Genomic DNA, 13,012 nt, shown 5'->3' with positions numbered 1-13,012 from the left:
CATTGTTATTCTTCATGACCCTCCCCCACCCCACCAGGCTTCTTAATTGCACCATAAGTTGTCACGTGAATCAAGCTGAGCCAATCAGGGTCCCCCTCTTGGGGAAGCCCAAACTGGGATTCAAAGACAGTTGCTCAGACTTTTCTGTTCACTTGAAGCCACTCATGCTCTAACATTAAATCTGCTATTGTGGTGTTACTATCTTTCTCCCTGTACGTGGAGCTGCACAGAAAGTTAGTTTGCTGTGGGGAAAGAGTAATGCAGATGTAAGAGAGGAAAGTGAAAAAGAGAACATACCAAGAATGAGTCCTCATAATGTTTCAGTTTCCTCTTCCTTATAAGGCCCAAAGAAACTTCCTGTATTTGGTATCTTGAAAATATTTCCTTATGACAAATTTGTCCTTTTTACTTAAAGCTAGATTTACTTCCATCAGACTACTTGCAATGAAATAACCTGAAGGAAGACAGATATATAGCATGCTGATGAGAAAAGAAAAGAAAAAAAAAAAACTCTCAAATTATGACAGAGAAGATGTATGTCCTTTAAAAATCCAATTTACTCACAAATTTGCAAGTCTATCTTCAATTATGAAGTCAAGAATAACTATAGAAGGTATTAGTTACAATCTGAGACATTACATAGAACCCATAGGTTAGCCAGAAATAAGCTGCCCTTGAGTATGGTGGCTATTTCCTGCAGGGAAATTTTCATCACCTTCACTGCCTCCTCCCTATCATCACTCCCTCTCAGGGCTGTTGGGTTTTCTTTTCTCCCTTGCTTCATCCAACTTTGTCTTTAACTGAGTTTTGTGAATCTTCTGGGCCATATCTATAGTAATTGCAATGGTCAATCCACTTTAGCTACATTACTGATCAAAAGAAAAATCTAATGTGATATTCAAGCATCATACTGTTGTGTTTAAACACTGTGTATTTCAATTTTACCTATGAAATATACAGCTGGACCAGAAGATGCTACATACAACAGTTCTCAACTTCTAACCCTACAAGACTACATACCTCCAATGTTTACAATTTGTCCTTGAGTGTATTTGCTCAACAAGCAGACCCCTCCCCACGCCCAGTCTCTCTCTCGATGCCTTCTCTTTCTGAGGTTTGGAAGCTGCACCTCTCTATCTCTCCATGATGAGAGTTGGCCAAAGGGAAAGCCAGCATTTTCCTCCCAGCAGAGGCAGCTGGTGCTGAGGGAGCACCTGCTTTAGGGTGGTCTTACTTTCTCCACATTTTTATCTTCTCATTTCTCTTTTAGACCTGACGCCCATCACAGTGGCATATGCCTGAATTTGCTGACTTGAAATTTGTTTTCTTAAAAAAATACACCTGGGGTGCCTGGGTGGTTCAGTCGGTTAAGTGCCCTCTCGATTTCGGCTCAGGTCATGATCTCACGGTTTGTGGGTTCGAGCCCCACATCAGGGCTCTGTGCTGACAGCGTGGAGCCTGCTTGGGATTCTATCTCTCCCTCTCTCTCTCTGCCCCTCCCCCCAACTTGCATGCTTGCTCTCTCTCTCCCTCTCAAAAATAAATAAATAAACATTTAAAAAAAAAACACCAATGTCATTCTGGACTTTTGTTGAGATTATTGTAATTGAATGACTATGAAGTATTTTTTTTAAGTTATTTATTTATTTATTTATTTATTTATTTATTTATTTATTTTGAGAGAGAGAGAGAGACAGAGACAGACAGAGACAGCAAGAGCAGGGAGGGGCATAGAGAAAGGGAGAGAGAATCCCAAGCAGGCTCCGCATTGTCAGCGCAGAGCTCGAAGCAGGACTTGAACTCATGAGATCATGACCTGAGCCAAAATCAAGAGTTAAATATTTGGGGCACCTGGGTAGCTCAGTCAGTTAAGCATCTGACTTTGGCTCAGGTCATGATCTCACAGTTGGTGAGTTCAAGCCCTGCATCAGGCTCTGTGCTGACAGCTCATAGCCTGGAGCCTGCTTCAGATTCTTTATCTCCCTCTCTATTCCCCTCCCCCACTCATGCTCTGTCTCTGTCTCTGTCTCTCTCTCAAAAATAAATGCACATTAGAAAAAAAAAGAAAAAGAGGTAGACTCTTAACCAACAGAGCCACCCAGATGCCCCAGTACTTACTTGTCTTTTTTAAACAAGGAGTTTAGTTTTATTTTCTCTGTGCATTTGCAAAACATTTAGGAGCAACACAGAAAAAAATAAAAGAAAACCTCTTATGAAAAAAAATTACACTAAAAAACGTCCTGAGAGGAATTAGTGCCTTAGCCCTAGTAAGTTACAGCAATTCTGATTGGTCCAAGGAATTGAGAAAGCTATTGGGACCATAGAACAGGAGGCAAGAGAATAAGAAATTACTGAGGAAAATGACCTGGAAGTGGGCCATGAGGGGAACTGGAGGCCGGGAGGTGGGTCTGGGTGGAGGGAGGGGCCCCCACTGGTAGCCATGCGCGGGGGTCTTGGCAGCCCAGCATATCCACGAGGGGGCATGAGTGGAGGAGGCCCAGTGTATCCCTGTGGAGACAAAGACCCGGGTGATCCATGGGAGATCCAAACAGAGATCACTGGAGGGACATGTCCATTGGAGGAGGTTCTGGATGAGGCATTCCAGGGGACAGTCGGGTGGTGGCTGCCTCCCAGAGCCTGGGGCCCAGCATGGGGGTTATTCTAAGCCATGAGAGTATGGTGGGCCAGTTGCATCTGAGACATCCCTAGATGAGGCATCCCACCTGGTGGAAATGGGTGAGGATAGGAGTGTCTGTATCCAGGATGTCCGGCCTCTGGGGTTCTTGCTGATTGTGGGCCTTGTCCTCCAGCCCCAGGAAGCATTGGTGGTGAGGGTATGGTTGGGGGTATCCCAGGTGGAAGGGCTCCAGGGGGCAGCAATGGGGGTGGGAGGGACTGAGGAAGGGTGGAGGAAGCCCAGGCCCCAGTGATGATACCACAGAATTGGGGGGGGGGGGGGGCGAGGGGAGTGGGATGCATCTGCCAACAGCTGATGAAGGCAGTCAGCCTGGGAAAGTGGGTTCTGGGTTGCCAGACGTTGTTTGGATACTGAGCTACAGTGCTTACACTTGGAGTCCTTTTTGAAGCCATAGAACACAGTGATAGGGTGGTTACAGAGATACTGCCCTTCATGGCCTCAACAGCTGCATCCAAAGCATCAAATGAAGCAAAACTAATAATGGCATAATCTTCCGAGTTGCCTGTGTCAGCATCCCACATAATCTTAGGGGTTTGCAAGATCACTCCAAAGGTGCTAGAAGTTATCATAAAGCAGCTTCTCACAAATCTCTGGGTCCAAATTGCCAATGAAAATGTTAGCCCCAAAATCCAGGTTCTTGTGAGCCTTGTTCACCTGTATTGGTTTCCCACTGAGTTTGACCATGTTCGTGAGTTAATGGCATAGTTGGTATCTTCCTCACTCAAGAATTCTGTAGCGTTTGTGCTGCCCTGACTCTATGCTTTGGCATGTGCCTGGGTGGCTCAGTCATTTGAGCATCCAACTCTTGATTTCAGCTCAGGTCATGATCTCATGGTTCGTGGGATTGAGCCCTGGCATCAGGCTTTGCACTGACAGCATGGAGCCCACTTGGGATTCTCTCTCTCCCTCTCTGTCTGCCCCTCCCCCTAACTCTCTCTCTCTCTTTCAGAATAAATAAACTTGAAAACAAAGAATTACACATCTATTATTCTTATTATTCTATTATCTATTATCCGTATCAAAGAGCTAAATACATTTGTTGAACAAGCTTCTTTTTTCTGTTTTGATCTCATAAGTAAATGTTCATACATACTACTTGTGGATAATCCAAATAATACACACTGTATAGTGTACAAAGTAGAAGTTCCCCTTGGTCCTCTTCCCCTAGCCCTCTTCACTTGCCAGAGGTAACCATTGATGACTGTCTGGTGTGTAACTTTTCAGACTTTTTTCTACTACATACCTCCTACAAATGTAGTTTTGAGCCCCATAAATAAAATGGATAATTCTACCTGTTTTTCTGTTACCATTTTTTCACTTATCACATATTGGAGATCTTTCATTCAATATGTATTGCTTTCCTTCACGCCTTTTAACTCTTATACAGGGTCCAATGAAATAGGTGACTTATAATGTATTCAATAATTCCAGCATTTATCAACATTTAGGTTTGTAATTTTCACAATTGAAAGCAGTGCTAAATTTGCACATCATTATATATACATTTCATGGGCACAAAGGTATTCCCTAGGATAGACACGAGACTGTCTGGGCCAAAGGAAATACATATTTAAATTTGGGGGGGCTATTGCCAATTGACTTTCAAAAATCTCAGAGTAGCATATCATGCCCATTTCTCTATAATCTCAATGACTCTGGATATTATGAATCTTTAATTTTAGGTGATTTTAATTCTAAATCACATTAATTCCAATAGTTCAACAAATGTTTACTAAACACCTCTTATGTGACAGGTATCTCGCAGAGTATGTATGTTATACAGCCACTGTTCTACCTCTCCTTGTCTTCCTTTGTCTTTAATATACTTAAAGTAGACATAATAATGCTAGATCATAAAATTCACCAACCATCTAACCAAGCAAGTAATTATTCAATCACATTCAAATATACTTCTGAAATGAGCAGCCTTATACCATTTTTCTTATGGGAAAAATGATTCCTTTGGGAAAATACTGATGACATACAAAGACCAGAGATTTTTACTCTGGTAAAAGTCCTGGGGGACCTTGATCAGTTATTCAACCTTTCTGAACTTCTGTTTCCTAATCTTCCCTATGAGAATAATAGGGGTGCTTACCTTTGAGGACTGATTTTAAGTTATAATGAGATAACAAATAAAAAACACTCAACAAAATCCTGATAATAATAATAGGTGACATCAGAGTCCTTGCAACACACCAGTCGTCCGTCAAGGGCTTTTTATGTATTAAATCACTTGAGCCTCACAACAACTCCGTGAAGTGGTTCATTTCGTTATCTTCGTTTCAAAAGTAAGAAACTGAGGCACAAATAGTAACCTTCCTAGGGACTTCCTTAAATCCTGCAAAGTCAGGACTGAACCCTAGATGGTCACTAGCCTCAGAGCCAACCACACTCTACAGTCTCCTGAATAGGCAGTCAAGTGATAAATACTATTTCCTTTATTCTTCTCTTCTTACGGCAGAGGCTGTACACAACCCTATTTAAAGAATATAAATATGATGATGGAAACTGATTCGTTAAATTCTTAAGGAATCAGGTAATATTATTTACATATAGTGTATAACAAAGGCTCCTACCCAGGGACAGACTCTCGTTTGCTGGAACAGCTCCAGATGCTCCTAGGTTGTAGAGCAGTGATTCTCCAAATGTGGTCCCTGGACCAGCAGTATCAGCACTGCCTGACTTGTCAGAAATGGAAATACTTAAGCCCAAACTCAAAACCCCTGCATAAAATTATGGAGATGAGGCCCAGTCACTTGTGTTTTAACAAGACTTCCAGATGACTCTGATGTAGGTAAAAGTTTAAGAACTACTGTTGTAGGAAATCAATCCATGATACGGGTGAAGTGAAAAGAAAAGAAATAGCCTAAGAGCTCAGAGTGACTTTCAAAATAAACAGATGTGCAGAGAAGAGAGGGAAGGGGGAAAGATGAAAGACAAGTGAGGCCCAAATGCCTTGAAGGATGAACAAAAAGAAGAAATTTTTATTTCATGTTGTGGCAGTACGTGTAGGGAAATAAAAGATGGATGGCAGAGATCATTTTAAAACATTTTGCTTTGTGTTATAAATTAGATGCACTTTCATGCCCTTAAGAAAACAACTTGATTTTCAAGATGGCAATGGAATAGAAGGCTCCTTGCATGTCTTGTCCCACAAACACAGCTAGATAACTATCAAATCATCCTAAACACCCCAGAATTGACCTGAAGGCTGATGGAACAAAACTCCACAACTAAAGAGAGTGAAGAGGCCACATTGAAGAAGGTAAGAAGTGTGGAGAACTACTTCAGGAGAGAATTGGATCACTATTGCTGTGGAGAGGAGGGAGCCATGGTTGTGGAGAAGGGTGAGAGAAAGAGAGAGAAGTACACACAGAAACAGACAAGGAGAACACTTCCCCAAAGCCATTGGCTTGGAAAACGAGAGGGGCTGAATTTTGTGTATTCTTGTAACCAGCAGGGCTTACAGCCTGGAGGTTTTGTGTGTGTGTGTGTGTGTGTTTTTAATTTAAATTTTAGTTAGCCAACATTCAGTGTAATCTTGGTTCCAGGAGTAGAATTCAGTGATTCAACACTTACATACAACACCAGTGCTCATCACAGCAAGTGCCCTCCTTAGTACCCATTGTCCATCTAGCCCATCTCCTACCCACCTGCCTCCATTAACCCTCAGTTTGTTCTCTATAATTAAGAGTCTCTTGTGGTTTGTTTCCCTCTCTTCTCTTTTCTTCCTCCCCCTTCCTATATGTTCATCTGTTTTGTCTCTTAAACTCTACATATGAGTGAAATCGTATGGTATTTGTCTTTCTCTGATTGACTTATTTCATTTAGCATAATATATTCTAGCTTCATCCACATTGCTACAAATAAAGGCTGACTTTTAAAGGTCACTGAACTTGGCTGGGATAGAGCCTGGAGGGCACTTCCCTGTTCCTGGAGAGAAGGCAGACAAAGAACCCAGGAGCAGACAATGTGGAAACAGCATCTGAAAAATGCCTGGGGCACACAGTGGGTAGATTATTCACTCTCAGTCAACACTGCCTCAGTCCAGCACAGTGGGCCCCTCCCCTAGAAGACCAGCACAAACCCCTGCCCACACCACATCTTCTGACCAGAGAGCTCTTCAGGGCTTCAGTTCTGGTGGAGGTGGTATCAGGTCTCATTTCACAAGCAGACAAGAGAACACCTATTTTAACCTCACCACATTCAGGCCAGGGACCAAACACTGCCCACAGCAGGCAAGGAGAGCCTCTACAGATGACTGGCCTGAAAGATAGAGCAGCCAAAACATGCAGCACACACCAGAGAAACTCCCTGAAGCACCTGGGCACTACTTGACCTATTCTTCATAAGACCATTACTTTCAGGAGTGGGAGATATAACTGGCTTTTCTAACACAAAGTAGAAGGCAGAGACTTAGACAAAATGCAAAGATGGAGGAATTATCCCAAATGAAAGAACAAGATAAAGCCAAAGATCTAAGTAAAATAGATATAGGTAACATGCCTGAAGGAGTGTTTAAAGCAACAATCATAAGGATACTCACTGGGCTTGAGAAAAGAATAGAAGACATCAGTGAGACCCTTACCACAAAGATAAAGGAGTTAAAAAAAAGAATCAATCAGAGACAAAGAACGCAATAACGAGACTGGAAACAGGCTTGATTCAACGAACAGTAGAGGAAAGAATTAGTTACTTAGAAGACAAAATAATGGAAAATAATAAAGGTGAGCAAAAGAGATAAACAAGAATTTTGCAACATAAGAATAGATCCAAGGAACTCAGTGACTCAATCAAATGTAATAACATTCATATTATAGGAGTCTCAGAAGAAGAGGAGAGAGAAAAGGGGGCAGACAATTTATTTCAGGAAATAATATCTGAAAATTTACCTAATCTGGGGAAGGGAACAGATATCCAGATCCAGGGAAGCACCGAGAACTCCCATTAAAATCAACAAAAACAGGCCAAAACCAAGACATATTATAGTTAATTCTGCAAAATATAGAAATAAAGAAAAATCCTAAAAGCAATATGACAAAAGAAATCTTTTAATTATAAGGGAAAAATCCATAAGGCAAGCTGGAGATTTCTCAATAGAAACTTGGCAAGCCAGAAGGGAGTGGCATGATATAATCAAAGTGCTGAATGGGAAAAATCTACAGCCAAGAATACTCTATCCAGCAAGGCTATCATTCAGAATAAAAGGAGAGATAGTTTCCCAGACAAGTAAAAACTGAGTGAGTTCATGACCACTAAACAAGCCCTGCAAGAAATATTAAAGGGGACTCTGAGTGCTTGCTTCGGCAGCACCTATACTAAAAAGGGGACTCTGAGTGCAAAGGAGAGACCAAAGTGATAAAGACAAGAACATATCAGAGAAAATCTTCAAAAACAATGACAAAACAAGTAATAAAATGATGATAAATACGTATCTATCAATGATTAATTTGTAAATGGACTAAACGCTCCAATCAAAAGATTTAGGGGAGAAGTATAGACCAACGTCCCTGATGAACATGGATGCAAAAATCCTCAACAAAATATTAGCCAACCAGATCCAACAATACATTAAAAAAATCATTCACCACAACCAAGTGGGGTTTATACCTGGGATGCGGGGCTGGTTCAATATCTGCAAAACAATCATTGTGATTCATCACATCAATAAAAGAAAGGACAAGAACCACCTGATCCTCTCAATAGATGCAGAGAAAGCATTTGACAAAATACAGCATCCTTTCTTGATAAAAGCCCTCAAGAAAGTAGGGATAGAAGGATCATACCTTGCGATCATAAAAGCCATATATGAAAGACCCAGTGCTAACATCCTCAATGGGGAAAAAGTGAAAGCTTTCCCCGCTAAAGTCAGGAACAAGACAGGGATGTCCACTCTCACCACTGTCATTCAACCTAGTATTGGAAGTCTTAGCTTAGCCATCAGACAACACAAAGAAATAACAGGCATCCAAACTGGCCAGGAGGAGGTCAAACTTTCACTCTTTGTGATGACATGATACTCTATATGCAAAACCCAAAAGATTCCACCAAAAAACTGCTAGAACTGATCCATGAATTCAGCAAAGTCACAGGATATAAAATCAATGCACAGAAATCGGTTGCATGCCTATACACCAAAATGAAGCAACAGAAAGACAAATCAAGGAAACGATCCCATTTAAAATTGCACCAAAAACCATAAAAAACTAGGAATAAATCTAACGAAAGAGGTGAAAAATCTATACACTGAAAACTATAGAAAGCTTATGAAATTGAAGAAGACACAAAAAAGTGGAAAAATAGTCCATGCTCTTAGATAGGAAGAACAAATATTGTTAAATGTTAACACTACCCAAAGCAATCTACATATTCAATGCCATCCCTATCAAAATAACATGAGCATTCCTCAAACTAGAACAAACAATCCTAAAATTTGTATGGAACCAGAAAAGACCCCGAATAGCCAAAGCAATCTTGAAAAAGAAAACCAAAGAAGGAGGCATCACCATCCAGGACTTCAAGCTGTATTACAAAGCTGTAATCACCAAGACAGTATGGTACTGACACAAAAACAGACACTCAGATCAATGGAACAGAATAGAGAACCCAGAAATGGACCCACAGATGTATGGTCAACTAATCTTTGACAAAGCAGGAAAGAATATCCAATGGAGTAAAGGCAGTCTGTCTCTTCAGCAAGTGGTGCAGGGAAAACTGGACAGCGACACACATAAGAAAGAACCTGGACCCCTTTCTTACACCACACACAAAAATAAACTCAAAATGGATGAAAGACCAAAATGTACAGGAAGCCATCAAAATCCTCAAAGAGAAAGCAAGCAAAAACTTCTTTGATCTTGGCTGCAGCAACTTCTTACTCAACACGTCTCCAGAGGCAAGGGAAACAAAAGCAAAAATGAACTATTGGGACTTCATCAAAATAAAAATTTCTGCACAGTGAAGGACACAACCAGCAAAACTAAAAGGCAAACAATGGAATGGGAGGAGATCTTTGCAAATGACATATCAGATAAAGGGTTAGTATCCAAAATTGATAAACAACTTATCAAACTCAACACCCAGAAAACAAATAATCCAGTGAAGAAATGGGCAAAAGACATGAATAGACACTTCTCCAAAGAAGACATTTAGATGGCCAACTGACACATGAAAAAATGCTCAACATCACTCATCATCAGGGAAATACAAATCAAAACTACAATGAGATACCCCATCACCCCTGTCAGAATGGCTAACATTAACAACTCAGGCAACAGACATTGGCGAGGATGCGGAGAAAGAGAATCTTTTTTGCACTGCTGGTAGGAATGCAAACTGGTGCAGTCACTCTGGAAAACAGTATGGAGATTCCTCAAAAAATTAAAAATAGAACTACCCTATGACCGAGCAATTGCACTACTAGGTATTTATCCAAGGGATACAGGTATGCTGTTTTGAAGGGACGCATGCACCCCCATGTTTATAGCAGCACTGTCGACAATAGCCAAAGTATGGAAAGAGCTCAAATGTCCATCAATGGATGAATGGATAAAGAAGATGTGGTATATATATACAATGGAGTATTACTCGGCAATCAAAAAGAATGAAATCTTGCCATTTGCAACTACATGGATGGAACTAGAGGGTATTATGCTAAGCAAAATTAGTCAGTCAGAGAAAGACAAATATCATATGACTTCACTCATATGAGGACTTTAAGATCAAAACAGATGAATAAAAGGGAAGGGAAGCAAAAAAAATATAAAAACAGGGAGGGGGACAAAACATAAGAGACTCTTAAATATAGAGAACAAACAGAGGGTTACTGGAGGGGTTGTGGGAGTGGGTATGGGCTAAATGGGTAAGGGGCATTAAGGAATCTACTCCTGAAATCATTGTTGCACCATATGGTAACTAACTTGGATGTAAACTAAAAATAAATAAATAAACATGGTTAAAAAAAAAAAGATGTAAGGTGTCAGAACGTATAAAAAAAACAAGATCCGTCTGTATGCTGCCTACAAGAGACTCATTTTAGACATAAAGACGCCTGTAGATTGAAAGTGCGGAGATGGAGAAACATTTACCTGGAATTTAAACAAAAACTTTAAAAAAAGAAAACATGTATCATGCAAATGGTTATCAAAAGAAATCCAGAGTAACAATACTTACATCAGACAAAATGGACTTTAAAACAAAGACTATAAAAAGCAACAAAGAAGGACATTATATAATCATAAAAGGGACAGTCCAACAAGAAGATCTAACAATTATAAATATTTATGAACCCAACATGAAAGCACCCAGATGTATAAAACAATAACTAATGTAAAGGAACTAATCATTAGTAATACAATAATAGTAGGGGAATTTAACACAACACTTATATCAATTGAAAGATCATCTAAACAGAAAATAAACAAAGGAACAGTGGCTTTTAATGACACACTGGGCCAGATGGAATGCAGAACATTCCATCCTAAAACAGTAGAATATACATTCTTTCAAAGTGCACATGGAACATTCTCCAGAATAGATCACATATTAGTCACAAAATAGGCTTCAAAAAACACAAAAAGATTGAAATCATACCATGCGCCTTTTGGGACCACAGCGCTATGAAACTAGGAGTCAACCACAAGAAAAATTTGGAAAGACCACAAGTACATGGGGGTTAAATAGCATGCTACTAAACAATGAATGGGTCAACCAAGAAATCAAAGAAGAAATAAAAAAAATTACATGGAAACAAATGAAAATGAAAACACAATGTTCCAAAATCTTTGGGATGCAGCAAAAGCAGTCCTAAGAGGGGAAGTATAGCAACACAGGCCTACCTCAAGAAACAAGAAAAATCTCAAGCAACCTAACCTTACACCTAAAGGAGCTAGAAAAAGAACAACAAATGAAGCCTACAGCCAGCAAAAGGAAGAAAATAATAAAGATTCGAGCTGAAATAAATGATACAGAAACTTCAAAAACAGTAGAACAGATCAATGAAAACAGAACCTGGTTCTTCGAAAAATTAATAAAGTTTGTAAATCTCTAGCCAGACTTATCAAGAAAGAAAAGAGCAAGGATCTAAATAAATAAAATCGCAAATGAGAGAGGAGAAATAACAACCAACACCACAGAAATACAAACAGTTATAAGAGAGTATTATGAAAAACCATATGCCAACATATTGTACAAACTGGAAGAAATGGGTAAATTCCTAGAAACATATATATTACCAAAACTGAAACAGGAAGACATAGGAACTTGAACAGATTCACAACCAGCAAAAAAAATTGAATCAGTAATCAAAAACTCCCAACAACCAAGAGTCCAGGGCCAGAGAGCTTCCCAGGGGAATTCCACTGACCATTTAAAGAGTTAATACTTACTCTCAAATTATTCCCAAAAACAGAAAAGGAAGAAAAACTTCCAAACTTATTCTACGAGGCTGACATTACCCTGATACAAAAACCAGATAAGGACTCTACTGAAAAAGAGAACTGCAGGCCAATATCCCTAATGAGCATGGATGTGAAAATTCTCAATAAAACATTAGCAAACTGAATCCAACAGGACATTAAAAGAAGCATTCACCATGATCAAATGGGGTTTATTCCTGGGCTGCAAGGTTGGTTAAATATTTGCAAATCAATCAACATGACACATCACATTAATAAAAGAAAGATAAGAACCATATGATCCTTTCGATAGACACAGAAAAAGCATCTGACAAAGGAAAACATCCATTCATGACAAAAACTCTCAACAAAGTAGGTCTAGAGAAAACATACCTCAAAATAATAATGGACATAAATGAAAAACCCACAGCTAATATCATCCTAAATGGGGAAAACCTGAGAGCTTTTACCCTACGGTCAGGAACAAGATAGGGATGTCCACTCTTACCACTGTTATTTAACATAGCACTAGAAGTCTTAGCCTCAGCAATCAGACAACAAAAAGAAACAAAAAGGCATCCAAATCATCAAGAGAAGTAAAACTTTCACTGTTTGAAGATGACATGATACCACATTTAGAAAACCCAAAAGACTCCACCAAAAAACTCCTAGAACTGATACACAGACTCAGTAAAGTCACAGGATACAAAATCAATTTACAGAAACCTGTTGCATTTCTGTATGCCAATAATGAAGTGGTAGAAAGAGAAATTAAGAAAACAATCCCAGCTACAATTGCACCAAAAACAACAGAATACCTAGGAATAAACCAAACCCAAGAAGAGAAGGACCTGTACTCTGAAAACTATAAAACACTGATGAAAGAAATGGAAGACGACAAAAAGAAATGGAAAAA

The 13,012-nt window shown here is 39.6% G+C and overlaps 1 pseudogene; it reads right to left on the bottom strand.

The window, feature by feature from the left end:
* Nucleotides 1-1,682: 1,682 nt before the first annotated feature.
* Nucleotides 1,683-13,012, bottom strand: part of LOC106968165 (splicing factor 3B subunit 4-like) — a 46,438-nt pseudogene continuing 35,108 nt past the window's right edge.

Source organism: Acinonyx jubatus, chromosome D4, assembly GCF_027475565.1.
Source record: "Acinonyx jubatus isolate Ajub_Pintada_27869175 chromosome D4, VMU_Ajub_asm_v1.0, whole genome shotgun sequence".
Taxonomy (NCBI): Eukaryota; Metazoa; Chordata; class Mammalia; order Carnivora; family Felidae; genus Acinonyx; species Acinonyx jubatus.
This window is presented reverse-complemented; position numbering and strand designations above follow the sequence as displayed.